The sequence below is a fragment of the Equus quagga genome, chromosome 4 (genome assembly GCF_021613505.1).
Source record: "Equus quagga isolate Etosha38 chromosome 4, UCLA_HA_Equagga_1.0, whole genome shotgun sequence".
NCBI classification, from domain to species: domain Eukaryota; kingdom Metazoa; phylum Chordata; class Mammalia; order Perissodactyla; family Equidae; genus Equus; species Equus quagga.
In genome coordinates, this window is record NC_060270.1 from 16522605 (window position 1) to 16550428 (window position 27824).

The window sequence follows — 27824 nt, forward strand, 5'->3', positions numbered from 1 at the left end:
TCAAACATGGTTAAAAGTGGGAATAAAAACCAGACTTCTTTTAATCTGATAAAAGATTTTCTATCTCCAAGAATGTTAGAATATGACCTACTTAAATGAATACTTATTAAAGGAGCAGACCTGTTAAAAAAATATATGTTTTCAGTTGCCAAAATGGGAATGGAAAAAGTGTTTCTTTGAAATCTTGTAAGAGAAAAAAGTTAATTGAAATTATAATCGTTCCTTACAGGGGGCCGGCCCCATGGCTGAGTGGTTAAGTTTGCACACTTTGCTTCAGCAGCCCAGGGTTCACTGGTTTGGATCCTGGGCCTGGACCTACACACTACTCATTAAGCCATGATGTGGCAGTGTCCCACATGGAGGAACTAGAATGACTTGCAACAAGGATGCACAACTATATACTGGGGGGTTTGGGGGAGAAAAAAAAAAAAGAGGAATATTGGCAACAGATGTTAGCTCAGGCCAATCTTCCTCACCAAAAAAAAAAAAAAAAAAGAAACAGTTCCTTACACAACTCAAATAAAATATAGCTTAGGAAGAAATGTCTCCGAACTGTTGAAATGTCCACCCCTAAGTTGGCTTAGCTAGTACATAGTTCCAGTTATTCCAAAAGCAAATGCCTTATTAGATTTAAGCACATCAATGTAAATTATTCAAATGAGACTGTCTTCGTTTAAAAAAAAATTAAAAAACATAATGGAATTTTTGAAGGAGTATTGCTTAAATTGAAAGTCAGACCTCGACTTAGGCCCAGCTCTGCCACAATCCTGGTGTATGTTCATATTATTAAACATCTTTGGCCTCAGTGTCCGTCTGCCTAAAGTTCGAGTGTGATACAAAGTCACAGCCCTGTTGTCAAGCCTCTTTCCAGCCCTAAAATTCTACGAATCTAATGCAATTACTCCAGCAGAAGAATTTTTCTTTTCTTCCGTCCTTTCTTGCTTTTTTAAAATAAACAATCAAGTAAGTAAGTAAACATAAATATATATTTTTAAATTTAAATGTTTTATTTCATCATCAACTGATGTGGAAAATGCTTCACTTTCTGGATGAATATACACATACATCTCAGCACAGGACAAGCGAGAGTTAGCAGTGGCACCAAACATTTACTTTACAGCTGTTAGAGCTTACCTCTCAATCCTGACCTCTAAGATAGAAAGCACAGCCTGTATGTAAGTCTGTTCCACTTGCTACTGATAATCAAAATCCTGTCCTAACCCACACAGTAACCCCATAGGCAGACGCTGTCTCATACACACTTCATCTCCTGTATTTACTCTTCAAGGGAGTAAATATACATTAAAAACACACACCCTAGCCTAATCAGCCACCCCTCTGAATAGGAAGCGAGAACCATTTTTTTGTTGCCATTATCTATTCCCCAATGTGTATTTAAAGAGAGAGTTTTTATTTTTTTCCTGAATCAAAAATAGCATATCATTTCTTTGCCATTTAAGTTCTATTAAGAAACACAAAATCATTACAGAAATCCTATTAGGAACTTTAAAAAGAAAGAAAAAGTCACGAAAACGCCATTTAAAATTCAAATTGTTCGTTTACATGTTTGCAGTGTCCCCTGAAACCTTCCCTTCCTTTTCCAGGGACAAGATCCTTAACTGTCCTGTGGAGCACAGGACTGGCTCCTCACGCCCTGCCCACCTGGCTTCTGAGCAAACACAGCCCAGGTATAGATTACAGCTTGAGATACTCGGGATGGGAGTAAAGCATTTCATCTGGGAGACAGTACCGTGGTCGATTTGCCAAATCTAAAAGAAAGTTAAGCCCCATCACTACGATGGCAAGAAATTCGGGTTCTCAAGGCTGAACAATGATAATCATTTTTACATAAGACTTTAAAGAAATGAAAGCGCCTGGGGCACCAGCCAGAAAATAAGTCTCAGAATGCAAGTTTTTCATGTCAACATTTGAACCAGATAAGACAGTATCAGTGTACCCTTCACGAAGGGTCTTAGAAGAATACAGGGCACCTGACACCATGGTGAAAAAGGGAAGCTCAGCCTTATGAAAAGGCCAGTCTTAGGGCTAGCGCTCCATTGTTCCAAGTGCTGATATGCCAAAGGCACCGGCAGAGGCAGAGCACGCAGAGCAACAGGCGAGGCTCCTGTTACAGGCTCCAGCTTGGGTCTGTATGCTGATAAGCCCAGGACCACCAGCCTGCACACTCAGGGAACACCACGAGTCGGTCCCCCAGGGGAGGAGGGCTCCTCAAACAGAAAGGCAAGAGGCGGCAGTTGCACAGTGTATGAGCACTCTCTGCTGGTAGCTGAGGTTGGAGATTCGCCGGTGGGGTCCCCTAGAAGGGGCTTTCGAAGGTTTCTGTGAGGAGGCTAATGGACATACATCACTTTTCAAGGGGGGACGAGCAGGGTTCTCATCAGATTTAGATAGTTCCAGATGTTCTGCTGAATGAGAAGGAGTTTAAGAGAGGCTACTGATAGGAGGAACTCCAAGAACTGGTAAAAACTTTGTAAAGCTGGTAGACAGTTTTCAATAACTTTTCTAGTTATTAACATTTTATAAAGTATATACAGGCCTGTGTATGCACACGTGAGTGTGGGGTGGAGGGAAGCAGAAGGAAATGAATTTCTGTGCAGCTCTCTTCATCTCAGCAAAGGAATCATTGGGACAGTCCAATGCGTTTGCAACATTTATGTTTCACCAGAAAAGCCCATCCGTAACTCTGATGGAACTGCCTGACACATCCACTAGACCACCGCATCTAAGTCCTAGACTAGTGGTCTTTGTTTATCTGTGGAGGCCTGGGGCAACCAAACTGGTATCTTCCCAGTGCTCTGCTCTGTTAGGGTTCTTCTCTATAATAAGATGAAGGTCAAAATGGCAGCCTGCTAAAAGCAGCAGTATTTCAGTAGCAGGAATAACTCGCTTGTCATCAACTTGCTAATGCAATAGTCAAACATTTCTTTGACATGTACAGTATCAGCTAACTTCAGCAGATAAAGGGTCTAGAACAGGAAGATGCTGCAGATGCTTTAGCTCGGAGGAAGGCTTAGCAGAGCCAAAACGTCAGCAGGGCCTGTTTGTTCCATACTTTCCATCGGGCTCTGTGAAAGAAATGTTAGATTACTGCAATGACAAGTTTGTGACAAGCAAGTCATTTGTGCAACTGGTGCGCTCCTGTTTTTATCTGTTTACCATTCAGACTTGTGAATGCCATTTCAAGCACTTACAGGATTTCTGGCTCCCATTAAGGGGAAATGGTTCCTCCATGTTTAGAATTTTCTGCCTCAAAGAGAATTACTAAGCAATTATTTATCCCTGTGGTCACAATGTCACACAAAAGCACTCTTGAGTTGTTTAGTTGGACTCTGAGTCATGAAATGGAGTCCTGGGGACGGGATAGCTTGGAGCATCAGAAATTTCTCGTCTAGTTTATTGGAATGACTACAAAGAAAGTCTGTGAGAGTCAATAAAATTGTGGCCAGCTTGAAATACCTTGCTCTTTTGCTCTGGGATCATATATCAAGGCCATATGCTTCAAGTCACATAAACTCACTTGTAATGAGTAGGTCCTGAGAAGCCAAGCCTGACTATGTCACAGACACTGACATGTGCTCTAACACATGATAGTTTTGGTGACAAGGACCGTTCTAACTTTTGAGAAGGGAATTTGCGCAGCCTTCTCCCTCGTTCTGTGGGTAACCAGAGGGCCAATCCAAACCCAGAAAACATTTTAAGCTTGTGGTAAAAAGTAATATCATAATCTAAAATTAATACTTAGGATCATCCCCTTTAGGCTGACTTTTTCATAGCAAATGGAGACCCTGGCAGATTTCAGATCCAGAGTTCGAGATTGTCTCATTAGATACTTCATCTGAGATCACTGAAGGACTACTGGTGAGTCATTTTAACCTCCTGGGAGGAGGGTATGCAATAACAATGCCTGTTCCCGCTCACCTGACGTGAATGGTCTCAGACTCAGCGTTATAAAAGATGAAGAGTGCCTTCAGAACTCAAGAACAGGAACAGTACTTCCTAAAAGTTATGTATTCTTTTCATGACTTAACATTTGTCCATTGTTGGTACTGAATTTATAAATAATCCTAGGTGTACCTCTTAAAGATCATAGAAGCATGAAGTTTTGAAGTGGGGAGACAGACTTTCACAGTATCTGGGGAAGCAGGTCAAAGCTGGAACAGAGATGGAATGTCAAGGACCAGACAGAGAGTAATGAAGTCAAATGAGGCAGAGCTTAGTATGGGTGACTAGAGAACAGAAAAATGGGTAATAGTCCTTGCTGAATAAAAATTTTATTGTTAATAATCATTTGCCAGACACTACATGTGTTACACAACTTACATGTGTAATAAAATCTTTACAACAGCTCTATGGTATATGTACTATCAATTTTTTTTTCAGATGTGGAAACTAAAACTGAGAGAAATTTAAAGACTTAACCATAACTCTACAAGTAGCAGAGATTTGAGACTAGTTTTCCCTTACTCCAAAACCCTCGTACTCTTAACCACTGAAGAACTAAACGTCACTTCCACTGCCTCCAGGAGACTTGTCTCTCTAGTTTACTGGAAAACATTTTAATGTGTAAATGTAGATATTTGAGGATTTGATATAAAAAGGCCAGTGAGCCTATTCTGGCTTTAGCTGTGTTGCCATCCTTCTTAGGCCTCTGGGAAAGCTGCGCTTCATCAAGATGTCATTCCTTTTGCCCAGCCCGACCTCTGGGAAGAGGTGAAAGGGATTCTAGCCTGATCACATTTGTCTGTGCTGTGAATACAGGGTGTTTGACCGCATCTCCTCGTGTCCATGCCAACTCCTTTCTCTCTTTTCATGTGTATAGGCTTTGGCTCCCCCTAATCTCTGCTCCCATGTCACCTCCAGGGAGCCTCCTTTGTCACTTGCCTGCCATTCTTTTTTAGTGGGGGAAGGGATGGACATCTTTCCTACCATGACAAGGATCACCGAAACAGTCTAAACTTCAAACTTGGCACAGACTGTATACTCTGTTCAGCCTTCTGCCCTTTTTCTCTTTAATGATAGCTTTGCCACGGGTCCCATTTGTTCGTGACTCAGAGCTATGCCAACCAAACTGGTGTGCACGACTTCACAGCTACTCTGTCTTCAAACGAATCTGTGTCCAAGAGGTGGGGCCTCTGAGTGAGGCATGTCTTCTGACTGTGACGCGTCTGGTGGCTGCTTTCCTTGCGTGGGTGGCAAAGAATAAGCTCAGAGAGATCTGCATTGATGTTCCCTGGTCTGTTTTTACTGTGTGTACAGAGTGGATCACAAGAGGGTTTAGTTCACACAAACCAGTTTTTTTTTTCATGATGTTTCTACATTTTTTTACTTCTAGAGGTTGGTTTCCCCAAGCACAGGATTCTTACTTAAAAGCTACTCAAAAAGACACTGTTCATGATGTAGAATCGTAAGATCACAGGGCCATGTGCAAAGAACCTTAAATGACCTGGGGTCAGAGTCTTGATCTGGTGTCGGAGTTCGCCGGTCGTGACCATTCAGCCTCTGCTGCACACCACCAGGGGCATCGGGCTCCCAACCTCATAGGCAACCTGATGCCGCTTTAGGACCCTGTATTTGTACACAACGTTCTTCCTCATGTTGAACCTTAACTTTTCTTTCCAAAATCCCCCCTATTGCTTCTAATTCTTTCTCATCTCACCTTTTAATCCCGAGAGCTTCAGGGAATTAACAGTTTAATGGATCATTTAACGACAACCCTTGTGCAGACCACACGCCAACGAGGGGTTTAGACTGTCCCGCCGTGTCCCTCTCCCTTTACTCCACATAAGTTAAATTCCCACTCTACCCCTCCAACGACCCTGGGAGACATGAAAGTCAGTCGGTCTACCCAGTTCTTCATTTTCATTTAGATGCAGACGACACATGTGGCAAAGCATTCTTAATCTCTTTGATTTTCTGTCCTCTTCTGCGGAAAATCTTGCTAGACAACCTCAGGCAGATTTGACTGCTATAGCTGTTTATAGGGTGATCATATAATTTATTGTCCAAACAGGTACACTTTTGAGGGCGAAAGTACTACGAATAATTATCCCAAGATCACAGGCATAAACCAGAACTGTTGCAGGCAAACCTATACAGTACCTCGCACAGAGAGAGAGAGAACTCTCTCTCTGCACCGTAGTTATCTGTTTCCAGGTCTGCTTCTCCCACTAGTCTGTGAACACTCTTTAGTGACAGAAACTTATTTACCTGTGTACCTCCAGTTCCAAAAGAGTACTTGGAAAGTAAGAAGAGCTTGTAGATATTTTTTTTTTTCAAATTGAAGATGTCTTTTTCCCTAATTGCCTCCTATGGAGCTCTCCCCTTATTTTATAGCAAATATCACCAACATATATTGGCTTCATACTTTCAGAGATGAATCAACAATCCTTCACTTAATGCCATAGAAGGGGAATGGTTTGGGTTTAGTGGTTTGGTGGTAAAGGGTTTGACTTAGAATACTGACAGCAACAAGCAGAGAGGGAAATGTGTGTTTTCCACTAAAAGTTTACTGCACTTTTTTACAGACCACTGAACAATATGCTCTAATTTCTTTGTTTATAAGTAAATTTTTTCAGCAGCTGTACCCACAATTTCAAGTTTGTAGTTAATTATTATCAGAAGTAATGGTAACATAGTGTGATGGTTACATATGGGGGCATATGTAACATAAGGTAATATAATGTGATTCCTCAGAATTCTCCACGAAAGCATTGGTGGCACTTCTCTTGCTCTCATCTTGGCCAAGCACATTCAGATGTCCTGGTGACTTTCAGCAGCTTCTGATTAACAATGATTTTAAAAAAGAGAAATGAGAGAAATTCCCGAAAAACGTGAACCACCTAAAAAAGTCATTCTTTCCCTTCTCCCTGACACATTTAGCTCATTCCATGGTCTAAGATGTGAGTCTATCCTGTTTAAGCTAAAGAGCTTCATAGAAGACAATCCTATAACCTCTCTTTCAGTGTTTAGAAGCCTCTCTCTCAAGCCTCATTACCAAACCTAAAGATTTTCTGTTGCAGCATAAGCATATTTCATCACTATGGGGCCTCAGTGAAGAGAGAAAGTCTCATTTCTTACTTCCCATAACTTCTTTAAAAAATGGTATTAACTCAGTATCTTAACATTTTTTTTTCAAGATGAAAAAAACCTCAATGTTTTTGACTTTGCCTTAAAGAAGTTTTTTCTCAAAATGTTAAATTTAAATTTTATAGGAAGGGTTTTATAACTCTTTCTCTCCAAGATGCTCATATCCAATTTTAGTTGAATTCAGAACAAGCACAATTAAGTGTCTGATCTCTGCTCAGAAGAAATAGTAGAAATGTCTATATTCTGCATGCTTCTTATATATTGCACTATTACAGCTATTTTTAAATTTCAGTTTTATGTTTCACACTCTTTGTTAACTTTCTATGCTCTACTTCTAGATCTTATTTTGCCTACAGAACTAGTCCTTCTTTATTTGCAGTCTATCGATGACACTTACCAAACCATCATGGGTAATGGAAAACACAAGACTTGCAAGAAGATTCAAAAGAAACAAAAATATATGTCTTCCCTTGCAGATTCTTAACTTTATGGAGAAAGAAGGCAATCCCACATAAAAGAAGCAATGTCAGTATGCATGTTCAGGTGTGTAGTGTTAGTTTAGCAGTTATTAGCAAATGCAAGTTAATACAGCTACAGATACGAAACTTTATACATAAGTGACGAAGGAGTAGTGGGATTAACTTCCACTTGTGAGGTTTGCTTTCCTACTGAAAAATACTAACATTGACTTTCGTTTAACTACATTTTTAAAATTTTCTGTTTTACTGAGTGTTCCTTTCAAATGACTGTCCTCTCTTGGACGTGGTCGGTTACACCCTGTCTCAAGTTGTTGTTATTTGCACATTGTACATAAAAGCACTGTACTTTGAAAGCAGCATCCCCTGTCCTCAACATCTAAAGTAGTGATTTACAACTGTTCAGAATCTCTGGTGTCCTGTTTTTTTTTCTTTTCTTTTCCCGAGGAAGATTAGCCCTGAGCTAATATCTGCCAATCCTCCTCTTTTTGCTGAGGAAGACTGGCCCTGAGCTAACATCCGCGCCCATCTTCCTCTACTTTATATGTGGGACGCCTGCCACAGCATGGCCTGCCAAGCAGTGCCACGTCCACACCCGGGATCCAAACCAGTGAACCCTGGGCCGCCAAAGCGGAACGTGTGAACTTAACCGCTGTGCCACCGGGCCGGCCCCTGGTGTCCTGTTGTTAATGTGATTTTGCATCACTCTTCCCTGCCTACTCCTTCTTAAAATAAAATTTTAAATTGAAATTGATTTTGTTTTGAGATTTTGAAATGCTGCTACCAATAGGTTAGAATACATTGGATTTGTTAATATTGGAAAACGTGTCTAGATAATTAAAGTAATCAAAAACCAGAATCCAGGATGGACCCCAATGGTATCTCATTTCTACATTTCTCCATATTGACTCTGCTCCTCTAATAATTGTCTCCTGAGAATTCTGAAGTTCTTGGCAACAAATAAATAGGTTGGAAATCTTTTTTTTTGTTTTTTGATCATTTGAGAGAAAATTAAAAGCTCTGCTGATTCAGTGGAGTCCGATCATAACTCCAGCTTAGTCTTAGTTCACCAGAGCTCTCATTGGGCCAAGGAAGAAGATAACGTATTGGCACGGCATCGTGTTAGTGATTACCTAGTGTCCTGGTATCATCCAAGGATTGCCAAATCAGTTTTACTGGGCCTTTCCCAGGATATTTCATGGCAGCAGGTTAGATTTCCATGTCTATAATTTGTAGATAGAAGTATTAAAATGGACGTATTCAGGGGCAGTTTCCCCAATACTGACTTTTACCTTTTTTCAAATTGAGGATGTCTTAACACTGAGTCTCATTTTGGCAGAGAAGAGACAATGAAGATGAGTGTGAAAGCAGCACCGCCCACAAACCGGTGAGCTGAGCCAGAGCACGGCCGCAGCCTCCCGGCGCTCAGTCACAGAGCACCACTCATGAAGAGTCTGCATTTCTCTACTGACCTTATTTTTAAATTGCACTGAATACAAACATAATGTTGTTAATAAGCAGCTCATTTATTAAATTTATGGAGAACTTTCCTCTAAAATACTTAGTTCAATCTATTCTTTTGTCCAATCTATTCTCTATTTTTGACCAGGCTATTGTTTTTATGGAATTTTATTCTATAAATATCTGTATTATACATTTTCTATCTGCCTAATCTATTCTTATACCTACTCAAACCATTCTACTCCCAGCATATAATTCCAAGAGATTCACATATATAACTCAACATTCATTACTTCCGGGCACATAAGTGGTCACTGGGCCCACGAGTGCTAGTTAAGCAGGTAGTTTCCAGGCTACTCTTAAATGAGTAGAAACTGAAAAGTAGTGCTTCATAATTACTGGGGAAAAGGGGACTTTGATTATGGAGAAGGGTGTAGTTATTTCAAACGCGCATTTCTTCAAAAAGAACAAAGGTAATGGCCCCTATTCTGGTGTGTGTACCTCATAAATTCAGTTTCAGCTTTCTTTTTTAAAAAGTAGATCTTGAGGTGAGTACTAAAAAGTCCTCCTTTTGTAGTAATAGCACCTTTTACATGGGGTCCTTTTGAGTTAAAAGTTGGCAAGTGGACTTTTTAGGAAGGCAGAGGTAGTAATCATTATAAAATCATTCAATCATTCATAAACTAAAAATAAGAATGACAGTTTATTGGCCAAAATGTAGAGGGGGACAAATTTCTGAATAAAGGTGTCTCTGTGACTAGGACATAACAGAACTGGAACTAGATGGCCCATTTGCCACTTGTGCCTTTTGGGATGGGGGTGTGGGTTTCTGGGTGGTTTCCATCACTGAGGCATCACAGAGGCATCAACAAAACTCATCTCCATAATAATAGCAGATTGCCGGGAGCCGCCCACCAGTCCTCTAAACCTCTACCCAAGGACACGGTCCGGGAGAGAGATGAGGGAACACACGGCGGACCCTCAGAAGATGGCGATCGGCCGCTCCTGATCCTACTCATGCTACTAATCTTAGCAATATTGCTCCTGCTGTTCTTTTTCTGTACATGGGGTTATTTTGGGGAAAATCTCTCCAAGCAGGGGAAAGAAGCTGATGTAACCTGGCCTTCTAGGGAGGGTTCAGGGAACAACAGCCTGAAGGGAAAAAACGTTCAGACCCCCTCCTGGAAAGGCGGAAAAGGGAGCTTGGACAGCCCTCAAGGAGGAAGGCTTCTAGTAATCAGCCCCAAAAGAGAACATTCCCTCCTCAGGTCCTTCTAGGAGGTAGAGATTATCCTAGGCCTGTTAGGACAGGAGGTAAATGGTGGCACCCACCCAGGAGCAGAGGCATGCAAAAACTACCCCTTCCTAAGGCAACTCAGGATCCTGATAAAGTTGCAGAAAAATACCATAATATATTGACACAGAGGAACTGGGATTATGATGAGGATTGGGAACCCTATAAAATAGTTAATGGTAAAAGAGAAAGCCCAAGCACTGTGCCTATGTGGCTTTCGATCAGACGGAGCTGGGGGCCTGTGTGCACTTGGTCCCCTTATACTTTGCAATACTTCTGCTTTTGTTATTACAGGAATAAAGACATAGGCTTAGGGCCATTCGACCCATGGGGGACTGAGTCTAGACGTTGCACCCCGTTTTGCAATCAGTCTTAGACATCTAGACGCCTAGAGGACATATAGAAAAGGTCAATATCTATATTTAATAAAGGTTGCTTGCTTCTCATAGACATACTGTGCTAATATTATAACAAGATATGCTTATGTACCCATTTTGTTTGCCAAAATTATGTACTGGGATAATTCCATGAAATCATAAGCACGTGACCTGGACCCTATATAAGTGCTTGAATGTTTTGAATAAATCAGACCTGGAAACCTCACTTCCAGTCTCACTGCCTCTCATTCTCTGACACCGTCCATCCCTCAGGAAACCTGGACTCTGCTGGAGCTGGACACCGGCAGCAGATTTTACTTTATGTTAAGATAGACCTTTTAAATAACCCCTTCAAGTGTTTTGATTTTTAGCCATGCAGAGGGGCAGCTATTTCTTTTCTGGCTGGGGTAGGCAAGGCTGAAGAGTCAATATATGTGCTTTCCCTGCTGAGGAGAGACCAGACATACTCCCTCAGCACTTTTGTCCTGCTGTTCTCATTTCTCTCATTTCACTCTGGGATTAGGAGACAAAATGTACACTAGAGAAGAAAGACTTGAGGAAGTTGCTAGGATTTCTAAGGAAGAAGAACCCAAATCTTGCCTGCTTTAGGCAAGAGAACATTTTAGTATTAATGAAAAGAGATGGTTAAATTGTAGCCCATCAAGTTTCAAATACAGTTCCAAGGTGTGTCTAAAGTGATCCAAAAGAAAACAAAATTCTTCCTGTCCTTAGCTATAAATTCTGCAGGCTGATTCTATGTTCTCATCTCATTCCACTTTCTTCCTCTGCCCCAGAAAGGATTAGTGTCTAACATTAAACAAGCTGTATACAATAAAGAACAGAGATGATGTATACTTATAAAATTTTGAATCCAGAGCAAGAGGAGGGTAAGTTCTTAGCCCAGCAGATGAGTCTTACTGACAGCAATAGAGATGTGTTTTTAATCCACCCATGGAAGGTGCTGAAAATGTTCTCTATTATATCTTGAGATGAATTTTTGGTTGTATAAAAATCTTGTGGTTAATGTGGCATATTGTTTTTTTTCTCTCTTCCCTGGGACCACAAAAACAGAGCTAAGTATAGACAGAGGCAGGAGAGCATGTTTATTTCTTCCTTAGAAGCAGTGCATGTTACCATATTCTATTGTAAATGAATTAGAAAGAAAAATACCAAATCTCTTGACAGAGGCCATGTTACAAATCCATGTGCACCTATGCTTTCCTTTTGCCTACTCTCTCAATCCTTGTGCTCATTTTTTCTTTTTTGAATGAGCCCTGCCCTTACATTACCAGATGATTTCTGGTGGGTGGAGCCTTTTTGACCTCCCTTTGTCCATTCATGCTGTCTGCTTCAACACAACATTTCCAAGAGGACTTCTTCCCACCAAAGATGATGACTGATTGGACTTAAAGAAAAAGGTGACTTCTGTATTATGACAAAAAACCTGGAGGCAGAATTTATAGCTGCTCAAATGAACTTTTAGCCCTACAAATGACTCATTTTATGAGACAAATAAATATGTTTATTTCCCTTTCTGAAGTAGCACTAAAGGCCCTAGACGTCCTGAGTTTGTCTTCAGTTGTTGTATGGAAACTGCATCAATGCTGGTCACTGGGCATTTCTTTTCTCGGTCCCAACAAGAGCCACCTTAAAATCTTCTATGGTGTACAGCAGATTCCAGCAGCTCACAGGAAAGCAAGCATTAAAATGTTAGAGACCTGAATTGAAAATCCAGACTGGGAAAGATCTGTGAGTGAGAGGATGCTTGGGTGAGTTCATTCAACTAAGGAGTTATCGCTGGTGCACTGGGTCCAAGGAAGAGGTTATTAATGATTCCATCAAGGGGCATTAAGGGTTCCAGGACAGTCTCTTTGATATCTGGATACCTGGATTATTTGATCTGAGCATGACCTAAAGCTTGGCAAATCCTTCCATTCTTAACCTAGGTTGGATGCAGATCTCCAAGCTATGACTGGTATCTGGTAAGTTCTCATTTTCCCTGTTCTTTTCTTTTAAAGTTCAGATTCCTGGCGTATCGTCACTACAAGTTATGGCCAAAGTTACACGTGGGTTGAGAGCACACAGCAGTTCAGTAACTAAGACGGTGCACTAATATTAGTCTCTCTTACAAACCTTGAAAGGCCAATGTTATTATCTGGGGCAGCTCATGGGAAAGTTGACATAATAATGGTTTAATGATTCGATTTATAAATGGGCCATTTCATTGACATAGGAGGGAGGACAACTGAGAAATGTTTGAAAAGATAAATAGTTTTTTTTTTCATAGAACAATCTTATCTCCCCAACCCACTAATATTTCTTTTTTATGTACCTAAATTTCCATCACACTAGGGGCTCATACATACACTATGGAGACTTCACCTAGAGAGTCTCAACATATTATATTTCTACCATAAAAGAGCAATAACAATTTTGGTCCAAATATAACCTAAGCAAAAAGAAACACCCAGAATATAATGAAAAAAGTGTTGCTTGTGTATTTGGCTATATACTACAAAACCCACCAAATCAAGATCGTATAATGATGCCACTTACTTCAGTTTCATAATAGTATGTTTTGTAGATTCCTATTTTTGTATATAAGGGAAAAATGACATCATATAAACAAAGCAGACAAACAGAAAGGTGCAGAGGGTGAATGCACAATGGCCATATACTGTCTACAAAGTGTTGCCAGTTGCAAAAGGATTTGACATGCTAATATCCATTCATTTGGACTCGTTACTGAGACACTAAGAGCCTGATGGCTGGCAGGCACTGCATTTAAGTGCGGTTACTGAGGCCCCCAAATATTGACAGAGTGCCAGATTCTAAGAAACTATTGATGTACACAGCCGGCCACAGCTCCAGACACCTCTCAGACAGTCTTTAAATGTCACAGATAAATGAATTTTCATGAAACCAGGAAAGAGAAATGAAGAGCAAGAAGAGAGAAAGAACACAGAATGAGAGGCAGGATAAGAAAAAAAGAAAGAAGAAAATTACTTCCACATCAGTCACATGAAGCATGTGGCATCTCATCTCTAAAGTGCCTTACAAAGGATATAAGCCCAAGCCTTCTGAATGCATTCTGTGGCACCAAAGCTCTCTGACTCCTTCAGTCATCTCCCTGTGTATTTAAAAAGTTAAGGCAGAAACATGTTCTAGAATAGCTTCAATGAACCATTTCTGAACAAAATATGGTTTAAATATAAATATTGCAAAACTCAATCTTAAAAAGAAATTCGTAATAAAATAAATGAAGGGAACAAATAAACAGGAGAGGCACAAATAAACATGAGAAATTCTCCTAAGCAGTACTCCATGTATATCAGAGGTTAAAAGTCAAGGTGCCACAAAATCCATTTTTCACCAAGGCACAGATATGTCCTATGACAGTTTCCTTCCAGAGTCCCACTGAAAGAGGTGACATCTAGTGGGTTCATAACGAGATATTGAGGAATACTTTCCTCCTTCACATCTCTCTCCCTGCCTTTCCACAGAAAACACCTGCCAGGGAAGTACATGGGGTAAGTCAGTTACTTGACACGTGATAACAGAAACGAGCCATGGTCATAAGTAGAACAACCAAGCATTCCTTAGAAATCATATGTAACTCAATATATTTTAAATGTGAATGAAGCCTTTTCACTTTGAAAGTCTTCCATCTGCTGAGGGCACCTTCTCTTGACCTTGATGCACTGTGTCATTAAAAGCGACCACATTTTCAAGGATGGAATATGTCTTGCTTGTGTATTTACTTTTCTGTAGAGTTGTGCCACTCCACATTTTACAGAAGGCAATCATGCCAATGCCCACAAACAAAATCCATCCTCCTATTCAATAGCACATGGGTAAATTTTTTTTTTAACCTGCAGCAATATGGTTTTGAAAAGCCTCAATTGCCTTTTCACTAGCATCACAGTAAGTCTTGGTATAAATTATTCTTCTGCTTCTGCCTTTCTCTGTCTTGGGAACCCGGGACGTTAGCAGGTTCTTGGAAAATAAAGTCCTATAGCTCAAATATTCAAAAGGGGTTTTGTTTTTGCATCAACTTTTCAAAGATTTCTTAGTACTTTTCTTTTTTATGTTAGGAGATAAACTGAAAGGATTTAGACTTCCTGCCATGGGAAAAAATAATTATTTTCTCTGTTTTTAAAGGCTTCTATTTTGAAGACAAAATCAGTTTTAACTCAAATGGAAATTGCAGTAAAATCTCAGACACTGTAATCAGTGACTGCATTAAAACTCTCAAGAAGTATGCCAACTTCCATGTGAGGCCACAACGCAGCCAGGATCACAAAGAGACATTATCCACTTTGCCTGTGGCCCATGGCCATTCTGACATTTTATACCATAAAATTTTTATACTGTAAAATTGTAGATCAAGGCAGTTGTCTCTAATATGTTACACACAAATACACACACACACACACACACACACACACACACACACTGATTTTTCTCCTGTGGCCGTATAATAAGCAGAGGGGTTTTGGTTTAATCTAGATTAAGGGCTAGCAAACACATTAAAAAAAAACCAGTATCAAATTTTTTTTTGATTATAAGAGTAATATTGTTCACCAAATATTCAGTGACTGGTTAAACAACTGTGGTACACCCCTACAAGGAATACTGTGAGGTTGCTAAAAAAGAATAAGGTAGACTTATATGCCATTTGACAAGACATGAGACATATATGGTACAATCCTTCTTGTGTGAATAAAATGAGGACATATATGTATATACACTGGATTTACATAAACATATTTTTTTCTGGAGGATATACAAGACACTTGTGATTGGAGAGATGAGGGGAATTTTACTTTTTTTTGTTTTTGTTTCCGTGAGGAAGATTGGCCCTAAGCTAACATCCGTTGCCTATCTTCCCCTTTGCTTGAGGAAGGTTGTCCCTGAGCTAACATCTGCGCCAGTCTTCTTCTATTTTGTGTGTGGGACTCTGCCACAGCATGGCTTGATGAGTGGTGTGTAAGTCCGCCCCTGGGTTCTGAACCTGTGAACCCTGGGCCACCAAAGCAAAGTGTGCAAACTTAACCACTATGCCATCAGGTTTGCTGGGGAATTTTACTTTTAATTATATATTTTTCTATTCTGTTTGAATTTTCCAATTATATGCTTAAAAAATAACACCAATAAGGGTATCTGAGTGGCAAGGTTATGAGGAATTTTGTTCTTCTTTATTTTCCTCTGTAATAAAAAAAATATGATATTTTAAAAGAAAATGTCTCTAAAATAAATTATGTCAAAGTAACTCAAAGTTAGTGATAAGAAATTTGAAAGCACTAAAAAATCGTAAAAAAAAATCCTTGTAATACCCTGGCCCAACAATACCCACTGTTGAACTCTTGGTGGGTTGTGTTCAGTTTACAAAGTCTCTTTTCCTCTCTGCTTTGGGAGTAAGAAAGATCCTTTTCATTCCTTTAGGCAGAGGGACCCGAAACAGCTCTATGAGCTGTTCTTCCATACACCTTCCTGGACACCCTCCACCACCACACTGTTTTTGATTGCTAGGACATTGTTGGAGCAGCATAGGCTACAGTGACACTTCTCAAAATTGCACAGGTCTTCCTTCTGGTACTGCTCCTTGAAAAGCATGATCCTTGTGTCACCTTATAAGAATACATAGCATCTGGTGGTGGAGATCTCACGATCTCCACGAAGGTGGAGTGGAGCTGGAGCAGTTGGAATAGAATTGCAGCAGAGCATGGAATTGGAGCAGAGACGCCCTCATGATGCCCCACAAATTATTATAGTGTTTGCACTGAAATAATTTCTGGAGGACTCAGAAATGTTCTGTTCTTCTGAACACATAGAGATGCTTCCCTGCAAGGTACTGGGCCTTGAACTTCTTCAAAAGACAAGGAAATTGAAGGAAGAACACAGAGAGGTGAAATACTGGTGTTATTTCTTAGGCAATTGACCTACAAAACATTTTAATACTTTATTTGTTGAGGATCATCTTCTGAAGAAGGGTATTAACCCTCTCTTTCATGCTAACACCTGGGTGTTAATGCTTATATTTCAAGTATTTATCCTCCTTTCAACAAATTTAAGAATTTTCCCACTTTGTTGCTGCTGTTATTGAAAATAAGATAATAATGATAATCATTATGTTTATTATGGCTTACTCTCATTGATTGGTTTCTATGGGTTGGGCAGTTTATTTACACTATTTTCACTTAATTTTCAACATAACTCTGCTGTTGTTGTTACTATTATTATTTCTATTTTATAGATGAGAAAACATAGACTTGGAAATGTCGAAAACTTGCCAAATGTCACAAATCTATGAAGAGGCAGATGAAGACTTGAATCTACTTCAGGCTGATTCTGAAGCTCCCTTAAGATCACTTTCCAGATTAGGTTTATATGACTCCTTCCTCAGAGGTTCAAGCCATGCCCAGAGCTTTCTTATCTTTCTATTCCTACATGTGTGTTTGTGTGCACATGCGTGCGCGAGAGAAAGAGAAGAACTTCAAATAAAATGTTATGAAATTTCTCTAGGACTCCATTTTCCTCACCTCTGAAATGGATAGCACCTACCTCTGCGGTTTATTGCGAGGACCAAATGAGATAATATAAGTGAAAGCACTGAGTACACCTAAAATAAAACATTATCATTACTGCTATACAAGTTTCCCTCCTTTGCATAATGGATGTGTTCTAGAGAAGGTGATTATGAAAATGTATAGGCTTAACTTCTATTATCAAATCACAGAGCAATTACATTATAAAATCACAGATAAAAAATTCCTAACAGATTGAGATGAAGACTTGCTGTAAGGCAGGGGTTCAGGTGGAGGTTGGGCCTGTCAGTGTGATACTGGGAGCAGTCTGCGTGTTGGCAGCACTTTCTGTATCCTCTTATCTCCCTCTCCTCAGCCTCCTTGGTCCGGTAATTCCTGAATCTATTCCAGCAGTTTCCAGAGATGATTTCCTTCTTTTCCTTTTTTCTGGTTATGAGGTCCAACGGAATTTGTATGCAACAATAATACTTCACCTGATGGCCTTATCCCACACATGATATAGAAGAGTTAGAAAATTCCTTTATTTGCGACTTCCAATTAGGTAAATTCATTAGTGCTCCATTTACTCTGTATGCTTGGTTGTAAGTTTCAGTCATATATATTAATAACGCTTGCATTAGTGTCATCATATTCATTATATTGAAAGGCTTCTGGGTCAGGAACCATGTCTTCTACTTTCTTGGACACCCTACACTTACTAGTAAGTCCTATAAATAAAAGTAAACTTTAAATAGTACTTACTTCACCTCCAACTCATAACTAAACTTGACTCTGGGCTTGAAGTGCTATTTTCTCCCTCTAGTCTCATCAGATAAGAGTGTGTCATGTTACTGACTGAGGCCAAGCTACACGCTCCCACAATTCACTTCTTTCTAACCACCAGCTGCGTCTTGCTGCTTGCCTTTTCTTGAGGTACCAGCACTTATTCTTAAATGAATGCCTTATTTTTTTTTTCTTTCAGGACATCCTTTGCTCGTGGAAAATATTCAGAAAGAATGGAATTTTAAAAATAAACCATCTGCTGCCCAGACCTTGGGAAAAGCAGTTAAGTTTGAAAACACCAGATTCAACTAATCAGAGGCACGAAAGCTTTATTAAGTGTATTAGCTTCCTTGTCTTTAGAGCTCAGGTAGGACACAAGATCCAACCTCAGCATGCTAATAGGTGTCAAGTGACAGAGGTCAGCATAGTGACCTTATGACGCAGCTTGGACAGCTCAGCTAGACATATTCTTCATAAACCCTGAAAGGAGACCTTGTTCAGATTACCTCACACATGACCAGAGAGGCTCTTTGGTTCTAGACCAATTCAAACAAGTTGCATATATATTTTATTTAATATTTTGTCATAAGCAGACTATAGGATCTACTCAAGACTACCTTTATTTTACTGCTTTCATCTTCCCATATCTGTCCTCTAGCCTCCATTTTACCATTTATTCATTATAATAAATATCAAGTACCTTAGGAGGATGGGTAGATAGATGATTGATAAATAGGTCAATCAATGGATAAATAATAGATAGCTAGCTAGATAAAATATATGAGTCATGGGCTCAAGAAATGGCTAGGGAAGGAGATTCTAGATGGAATACCTTTAAACTAGTTACTGAAGGATAGATGGGATTTCAAAGTACAGAGAGGAAAAAGAAATCATTTCAAGCAGAATAAACCACATGAAGAAAAGGTCATCGTGCATAAGGAAAAGCAAACCATTTGGTTTGTGAAAAGGAGTAGCAAGAAATAAAATTGGTAATTTTTAGGTAAATTAGGACTAACTCACAGGGGAACTTGAGTCCCAACCAAGGAGCATCACTCTGTCAATAATCCAGGTCTGAATAAAGTTCAGTAAACAACTCACCAGCACCATAATTTCAGTAGAGAGTGTTGTAATCCACAGCCTTTGAGACTTTGGGCTCCACAGGGGAGATGCTACATTAGTGGTAGAGAAAAGGTCCTCAAATCCAACATCTTACTAAGGTTATCATGCTTCATCTATTGAGATTCATCATATCACATCATTTAAACAAGGCTCTCACCAGCTCCTAATCACATAGGCATTGGTTCTTCATTGTCAATCACAAATTCTATAGAGTTGCCTAAAGGCCAATGGTGAGTCTGTCTGAGAGGAGAGAGGTGAGTATCCTGAGCACACGGGAGATGTCTGTAGAATGGTTTGACAAAAGCTGTCATTTGACCTTGAATAGAGCCAATAAGTTCATAAATGATTGGTTACTTATACATGTCTAATTCTGATACAGAAAGTCATTTCATTGTATTTGAAACTCTGAGATATCCTTGTATATCCTTTAAGGTTTACTGCTAAATGCATAGGATTCTTTGATTCTAGTCATCACAGAAACTCCCCTTTCCCAACAATGCCTAGCCCCCTTCCTCTTTATTGCTGTCTATTGCACTTACCGACTTCCTACATGCTTTATATTTTATGTACGTATTTGCTTATTTTCTGCCTTTCTGCCATGAACATAGTTCTACGAAGACAAATTTTTTTTCTATTTGTCTGTTTTGTTCACTGTTGAAACTCCTGCACCTAGAACAGATTCTTGTTGAAATACCACTTTTGAAAATGAAGGCAAAATATAGAAGAGGGAAAGCAAATATAGAAGAGGGTAAGCAAATGAAAGCAAAATATAGAAGAGGGTAAGCAAATATTAACTGGAGTATGGAAAAAAACAAGCTTTCTACATAAAGCCTCCCTCCAAAAATTCATATATCATATAATTTGAAAATATCATCAGCTAACAAGTTCATGAATTGATTTTCTCTAGAACTCAAAGCACTTTTTAAAATGCATCTAATTGCTTTCTTACTGGTATTGAAATGCCAATCTCATTCTTTCCATTTTATACAGATGGAAATCATGGCAAAGCGAGATGCTCTGGGTACAAAAGATGAATTCAGGGTTTCTGACTCCAAGGGCTAGGTTCTATGCATTATTTCATATCAGTTTGTGTTTCATAATAAATGAGATTTTAGTGCTGAATTACATAGGATACTAGAATTTCAACCAATAAACAATGCCATTAGCTTATGGTCTCTCTGCTAGTACATGGCCTCCTTACAGAAACAAAGAAACTAACAAAAAACAAAAACAAACAAGTAGCAACACAAAAAGAAGAAAGGTGAACACCTCAAAAGGCTAAACATGGTTATTCTTAGTTTTAATTTCAAAATCCAGGTTGTTCTTTTCCATCGTAATTGTATTGCATCCCACTGGCAGAAAGGAATGAGATTTAGTATGCTATGCAAATGACAGCAGGTCAGCCACAGCTCCTCAAGCTCTGGGAACATTATGGCTTCTCCTTCATCCTGAAAATATCTTCTGGATTAAAGATCTCATTCAAAGGATCATATTTTTCAATATAAAAATTGAAACTATCAAAGTACTAAAAGAAAACATCTGTGAATCCTTTTATAATCTTGGCATGGGGAAGGACTTCCTACCTATGACTCAATATCTAGAAACCATAATAGAAAAGATTAGTAAGTCTGATTATAATAAAAACCAAATTTTGTATGACCAAAAAATAATGCCGTAAGCAAAGTAATTTAAAAAAAAAAAAAAAGACAAACTGTGAGAAATATTTCCAGCTCATATACGTAAAAGGATTATCACCTTAATGTAGAAAGAGCAAGAAGTCAATATGGAAAAAAACAAGAACTCAATAGAAAGAAAAGGCAAAGGGGAAAAACAGGCACCTTATAGAAAAATGAATACTAAAATCATTAAACATAAAAAGTTGTTTAATATTACTCATAATAAGAAAAATGCAAATCAAAATACACTGAAGTATCATCCATTTACCTTTACAATTGCAAAAATCCCGTCTAACAGATCGCTATTTTGTTGAGGCTAAGGTAAAAGGGTACTTTCATATATTGCCAATGGGACTGCTCAGTGACACAACTCCTGTCGAGATCAATTTGGCAAAATTTCTCAAAATTTAAGATGCATGTAACCCTGTGACCAACAATTTTACTTCTGAAAATTTATCCTGCAGAAAACCTGCACATCTCTGAAATGATTTATGTACAAGGTTGTTCACTGGAGCATTGCTTGAAATGACAAAAATTGTTCATAAATAGAGACTGGTAGAATAAACTATGACACATTTACATAATGGAATACTGTTCAACTGAATAAAAGATTAAGGTAGCTCTCTATATACTGATGTGGAAAGGTTTCCAAGATATATTGGAGAATTCAAGATTGAGAAATGCATTGAAAATTACAAGATTGACTAATTCAAGAATAGTCTCACATAAAAATGAACATGAAAATGTCATAGCAATGATAAAATGATCCCTGTGCTCCCCCATCTTTTAGCCACTAGTGCAGCCAACATTTGGGCGAATGTGGTGAAACAGTATTTGGCATCCTTGGGACTCGTTCACCTTGGACCATAAAACGTTTCCTGTTCTTCCCTCTCTAGCTCTGCAGCGTTCTTTCAATGCTAATAAACAGCTACTTCTTTCTAAACTCAATGGAGTCACTGGTAAAATCTAAAATGACATTAAAATGTTGCAACCATGAATTAGTTGGGATAAATCCCATTGAAAAGCCTAGGATGATTCGCCGTAAGTTCTACTCTCCATGTGTTGAGTGGAAAAGATCTGGTTATTCACTTGTTGCTATCTAAGAAGAAGAAAACACATTTCTCTGGGAGTTTAAATGTATGAGATTATTAAAAATAATGAGTATAATATATTCATTCATTAGATACAATTTATCAAGATTCTAAAGTGCTCAGGTGATGTAATCAGTATGCATAAGATTACTAACATGAGACAGAATACAGCATTAGGCTGATGATGTATGTTGAGTACTTGGGGGGTCCTAAAGGAGAAGCCTATCTAAACGGTGCATTGTAATTGATAATACATTTAATAACAGCAGCCTAATTTTTGTAAAATGAGCAACACATTCATTCACTGGTCAAAAATTATAGCATCAGTCCACCAAGCTGTTTCCCCAAAGGTTCCGTCATATTTACAGTCAAGAGTGCTGTCTAGAACAACCCAGAAGTCACAAAAGAGAGCAGGGATAAATGCTCCTAAATTTGATTCCCCATTTCCTTTTTCCCATTACTTTTTGGTAAACAGATAACCAGTGAGTTATCCATTCTGTGTAGGAATTTCTTCCTCTGGGTTCCATTATTCACTTTAGGCATTTATTTTAAAATGTGGAGGTAGGCAGGTAGGGAGTATTGATTGATTGATTCATTCATTCTTTAGTAATTAAACACCCAATATGTTCTGGGTATTTTGCCAGCATTAAAAACACAGAGATAAAAGACATAGTCCCTGCCCTCAAATATTTCAGTCTACTGAGGAGAAGGGAAAGTAAAATCCAACTAATTATAATACAGGGTGGTAGCTGCTATAATTGAGTTAAGCTTAAATAGCTGTGAGAGAACAGAGGCATGAGAATCTGACTTTTGATGAGGAAGCTCGAAAACAAATTTGGAGGAGATGATGCCCGAGCTAAAACTTGAAGGATGGGAGGAGTTGATCAGGCAGAGACTAGAGAAGATGGAAAGAGACACCAGGTAGAGGCAACAGAAAAAAAAAAGAAATATTACAGAGCAAGGCAGAGCATGGTCCATTCAGGGAACTGCAGGCAGATCCATAGAGCACTGGGTGATATTTGGGAATAGCAGGAAGTGAGGTGTCAGAGGTGGGTAGGGCCCACTCAGGTTGTGGTGCAAGTACCACTTTAGATAAGGTGATCAGGGAAGCCTGAGATCTGAATGAAGAGTCAGCCATGCCAAACTCAGGGAGAGGAGCATTCTCAGCAGATAACTGCGTGTAGTGTAAGATAAGTCTATTCCAAAGAGTGGTTAAATTGCTAGGGGCACTGATTCCTGGTTGTCAGAGATGAACAGGACTATTCCAAATACTATTCCCCTGACTATTATCTAATCTCTTTTGTTGTCTCTGGAACCATGGCTCTTTCCCATCAATGAATTCATTCAGTCCCCGTAATCAACTCTGATTAGTGTTGTTTAACATCAATCTTTTCCACTTTTTTTCAAAGAAAGATACCAATCAGTTCTGCACACCCCTGCTTGTTAAAAGCAGCACCTCTCCTGCTGACTTACCGTTCTCTTAATCAAAAGGGCAGGAGGAAGCAGTTGGGATTCACTTTTCTTTTTTTATTCTTTCAAAGTACACAAATGTCAGCTTCCTCAAGGATGTTTGGCATAGCTGAGTTCAGTCATGTAATGTACAAAGTCAGCTTGATCAAAAGGTTGCAGGCTGCCCACTGCTAAAATGGAGGGAGAAAAGGAAACCAAGGGCTTCTCTGAAGTGTGAATGAGTGCAGAGGCCACTGTCACATGTGTATTTACACTGAGGACATGCTGAGCCGACAAGGGAGTTTGGGAAACATAAGCCTCTACCAATACTCTACTCTGCCTTCACCTTTGAAACTCTGGAGTAGCGCTTTCTTCTCTTTCCTACTTTCATTGTTGTTCTCAGCCAAGTACTTTCTATACAGCTTTGTAGCAACCCCAAGCCACGGCCATTTATACGTATTTAAAAAGTTATTTTCACTGCCAGTCTCCATACTTTAGCTGAAGAGTATAATTCTCCTTACCTCCATGACTTGAAAATGTTAGCACCTAGAACAGGCACCAGGTAGTTCATTCATTCTCTTACTCTTTTAACAAATCAGTATCCATCATGTGGTTGTCAATATGACAAACCCTTGTCAATAATTCCCCTGGAAGATGCTTCTAACAGTCAGAAGCAGAAAATAAATTTTCCAAAGAGTTTATTACCTTAGATTAAACTGTAACTCAACTTGGTTTCAGAAATAGGCAAAAGTCTGTAAATAAAACTTACGGACCTATCTAAACCTGAACACAGATTCCCATCAAGCACAAAAATCATCATATAAGGTTATAGGCTCCAAATGAAGTTGCACAAGTTATTTAATATTTGGAAGAACGTAGAGCTGGTATGGTTCACAAATAACGTTTTGTGCAACCTCCTCCTTGTTCCAATGTGGAAACCAAAGGGATGAGAAGGTATAAGGTCACATAGCTCTGAGTTCAGCCAGAAATAGAACTCAAGCTCCAAATTCTTAGTCTGGGGACTTTTATTTTATGTGACGACCATTTATTAGGTAGGGATGAGGGGTGGACAAGAGGGGAATACAAAGTCTTAAGGTCACTGATATGGAGGGACAAGGAGAGCGATGAGATGCTAAAAAATAACCCCACTGGTCTAGAGAAAAGCTGTTCTTTTACTCACTTGAAATGCCTCTGATTTCCTGGAAAGAACATGGGAGAAATGTGTATATAGGATCACGTTTATATGGAATAAGTTATTACATCATTCCCCCTTCTTACATGTTCTAAAAAAAAATCTCCTAGAGCAGTGTTTCCCAAATTTCCCTGATTACAACAATCGAGTAGGTTTCTTGCTTCAGACACAAATGCCATGGCTGCTCTATGGAAGCTTCTGGTTCTCCAGGTCTGGGGGATTACCCAGAAATGTGCATATTTCACAGATGATCCTAATGATTCTTAGGCTCAGGGATGTTTGGGAAACACTATCCTAGAGAAACCTTTGCCACAGCAGCTAAAAAATTCTTCATTCCTTTGAATTATTTCATTTCAATGTTTCTGTTGTGCCTTTTCAGCAGGTGCAGACTTTCACAGCAAACTGTGAACTCATACGTTCCTTTAAAATAACTTTAGATACATTTACTGAGTTTTAGGGTTTTTAGTGATAGCAAAAAGTCAAATGGGCTTTTTAAGCAGCTCACTCACACAGGATCATCAGCCTATAACTCCCAAGCATCAATCCTACTTTATTAGAGAAAGAAGAAAAAACCCTGTGCTTAGTCAACCTCCTTTAATTGTATCCAGGGTTACTTTTTCACTTCTGTTTCATTGTCTGTCAATCTGGTTGATCAGTTTACTAATTTCTACCCTGTTGGAGGTGATTCTCAGAAAAATCAGTCTGCCTTTGTTGCATCCCAGAGATATTCACAATAGAAATAAGAAGAAAGCATAGCTAACAAAAATAACTAGGAAAAGAAGCCTCCACATCTGGGCCCAGGCCCCATCCTGCTCAGTGAAACATCTGTCTTATATCTTTTTGACACATAAAAATAAGGCCTTTCACATCATCTCACCTCTCCTTGATAAGTCAGTCTATTTCCTTCCAAATTCTGTCTGAGACAAAACTTTTCAGCTCCTCCACCTACCTTTGAGAAAGACACAATCAGGAAACGGTGTCTGAGATGAGCTCACTTCCTCATGTCTTTCAGTCAGACTTTTATTAAATGGATCCCAAGCAAACCAACCAAAAAACAAAAATACTCATGTCACTTCTTTTGCAATAATTCTGCAGCCTTGAGGAAAATTGAATTTCGGGGAAATGAACAGTTGATGCCCTCTTATAAGCATGAGAGGAGGGGCAATGACTATAAAGAATGTCTGTTAATTGTGGTTGTACTGTAGTTATATTAAGAATTGCACAATTAATTCCCACTATCAAATTAAACTGGTAAACGGGCCTAGATTAAAAACACGTTTGCTCTGCTTGTTTTCCTCAGTTATATACAAAGTAATCATAAATTCAGTTTGCCATCGCTAGTATGTTTTCACTTTGGGGGAAAAAAATGTTTTTCCTCGCAGGGCATATTGCATATTGAGATGATAAACACCAAGGTCAATGATGTATATAATTGTGGGGGTATGACTGTTGCTAAAATAAGCACCTAGTTTAGTACACTATTTCCCTTAGAAGTTGGAAGCATAGTCATTTTTTCCTACTGGGAGAGAACGTGTCTCTTGAGTGGGGTAGAGACTGAGACGCAGAGCGGTACAGCCTGAAGCAGGAAACACACTTGACAGGCAGAATCCAGGAGGATGAGACAGCATCAGAGCAGCATTAGAGACAGTGCCCGGAGACAGCAGAGATGTGTGGACTCTTGCGGCACAATTGAAAGATTATAGATGGTGGGTGACCATGGTTTTAAGAATCCATCTCCACTGGCCACAACAACATTGGCAGCCAACATTTGTAAGGTCTCTTTAATTATGTCAGTGACCAGAGCTAGCCTCCCAGGTTAGGCTGCAACAACAACTAACAAGCTGCCCCTAGCCTCCTTCGGGACTCAAATGATAAAGCCTCAGCAATCACAGCAACAGCAGCAGCAGCAAGAGCACGGCTTTGACCTGCAGTTCTTGCCCATCAAAGAGCTGTGCCCTGTGCTCCCACTGACAGGCAGATAAATACAGAGATCTGTTGGCAAGTACGTATTTATGTATATCTCCATCTCCTTCATACAGACCTACAGAGAATGCATAACAGCTTCCAGTGGTGTAACACATTCACCCTCTAATGGGGTGAGGCCCATTGCTCACAAATGGGTGAAAAGAAGCATCAATACGCAGGTCTTAACCTCAGTTTGTGGGCAGAAACCTGTCATTCCATTGCAGGCCGATGGGTCTCCTATTCAGACAGTCCTTGTTTAATTTTCCAAACCCCCTCTTCTAAATGGTGCTACTCTATGCTGTGCAGACAGACAGGTTTGACAAGCAGAGCCATCAATTTCACATTCCCTGTGCCAACTGCTGGGAAAAATTAGGCCTAGTATGTACCTGGGATTGAGTGGCTTGAGAGGCAAGAGCATTTGGCACTTAGGAAGTATTTTCCAAATTAGAAACTGAGAACTCAGGATGGAAATCTCACAGAGAGTTATCCTTGTTCAAATGCATAAAATCAGGAGCGTCAAATACGTCCTAGTGGTCTACTGTGGGGCATACATTATGCTGAACCCAGAAGATACAGAGAAAAGTAAGGCATGGTCTTTCTAGAAGGAGCTCTCAGTAGGTGGGAAAAGGCACTCACTCAAATGAACACAATATAAAATGGGACATTTGCCTTAAGAACGGAACAAAGCAAGGTACACACAATTCTTGGTCAAGAGAAAGCTGTATATAGATGTGACGTATTGGCCAAATTGTTACACTTCAAGAAATGTCAGAACTGTCCAAAGAAAGGCCAACCAGGTGCATGATAGATAATGATGAGTGAATTAGGCACACAGCAAAAGACCAGCTAATGAGCACTGTTTCTCACAACCAAGTCCCAGAATTTCCTTGGGATCTCTGAGACTGCCTCAGGGTTAATGACATCTTGGGATGATGTTGAAATCTCTGCTAGCATATAGTCTTCCTGAGGTTTCTTTCTGGTGCTGACCTGATTGAACTGAAGAAAGAAGGGAGAAAACGCAGGAGAAAGGTTCTATCGCTATTTCAGGAGTCAGAGAGTGAGAGTTAAGAACTACTAAATAGTTAAGGACCTAGGATTCCTCCCAAATCCCCCTGAGAAGATCAGCACCCTATGATATGGGAGATCTCCCACAGAGTCTTGTGTATCAGGAACTCATAAATGGGAACCCAAAGGAGTTTGTGTGTTACCTGAGTTTATGCCCCAAGGGGTCAAACTTGGAGAGCATTTCATGTTGTTCAGGAATATAATACAATCAAGCCCTCAATGGTTAGAGGCTTAAGTGAGCC

At 39.5% G+C, this 27824-nt stretch overlaps 1 protein-coding gene across 27 annotated transcripts in view; it reads right to left on the reverse strand.

Moving 5' to 3' along the window:
• Nucleotides 1-27824, reverse strand: part of ZBTB20 (zinc finger and BTB domain containing 20) — a 770585-nt gene that overhangs the window by 247568 nt on the left and 495193 nt on the right. The window lies entirely within an intron of this gene.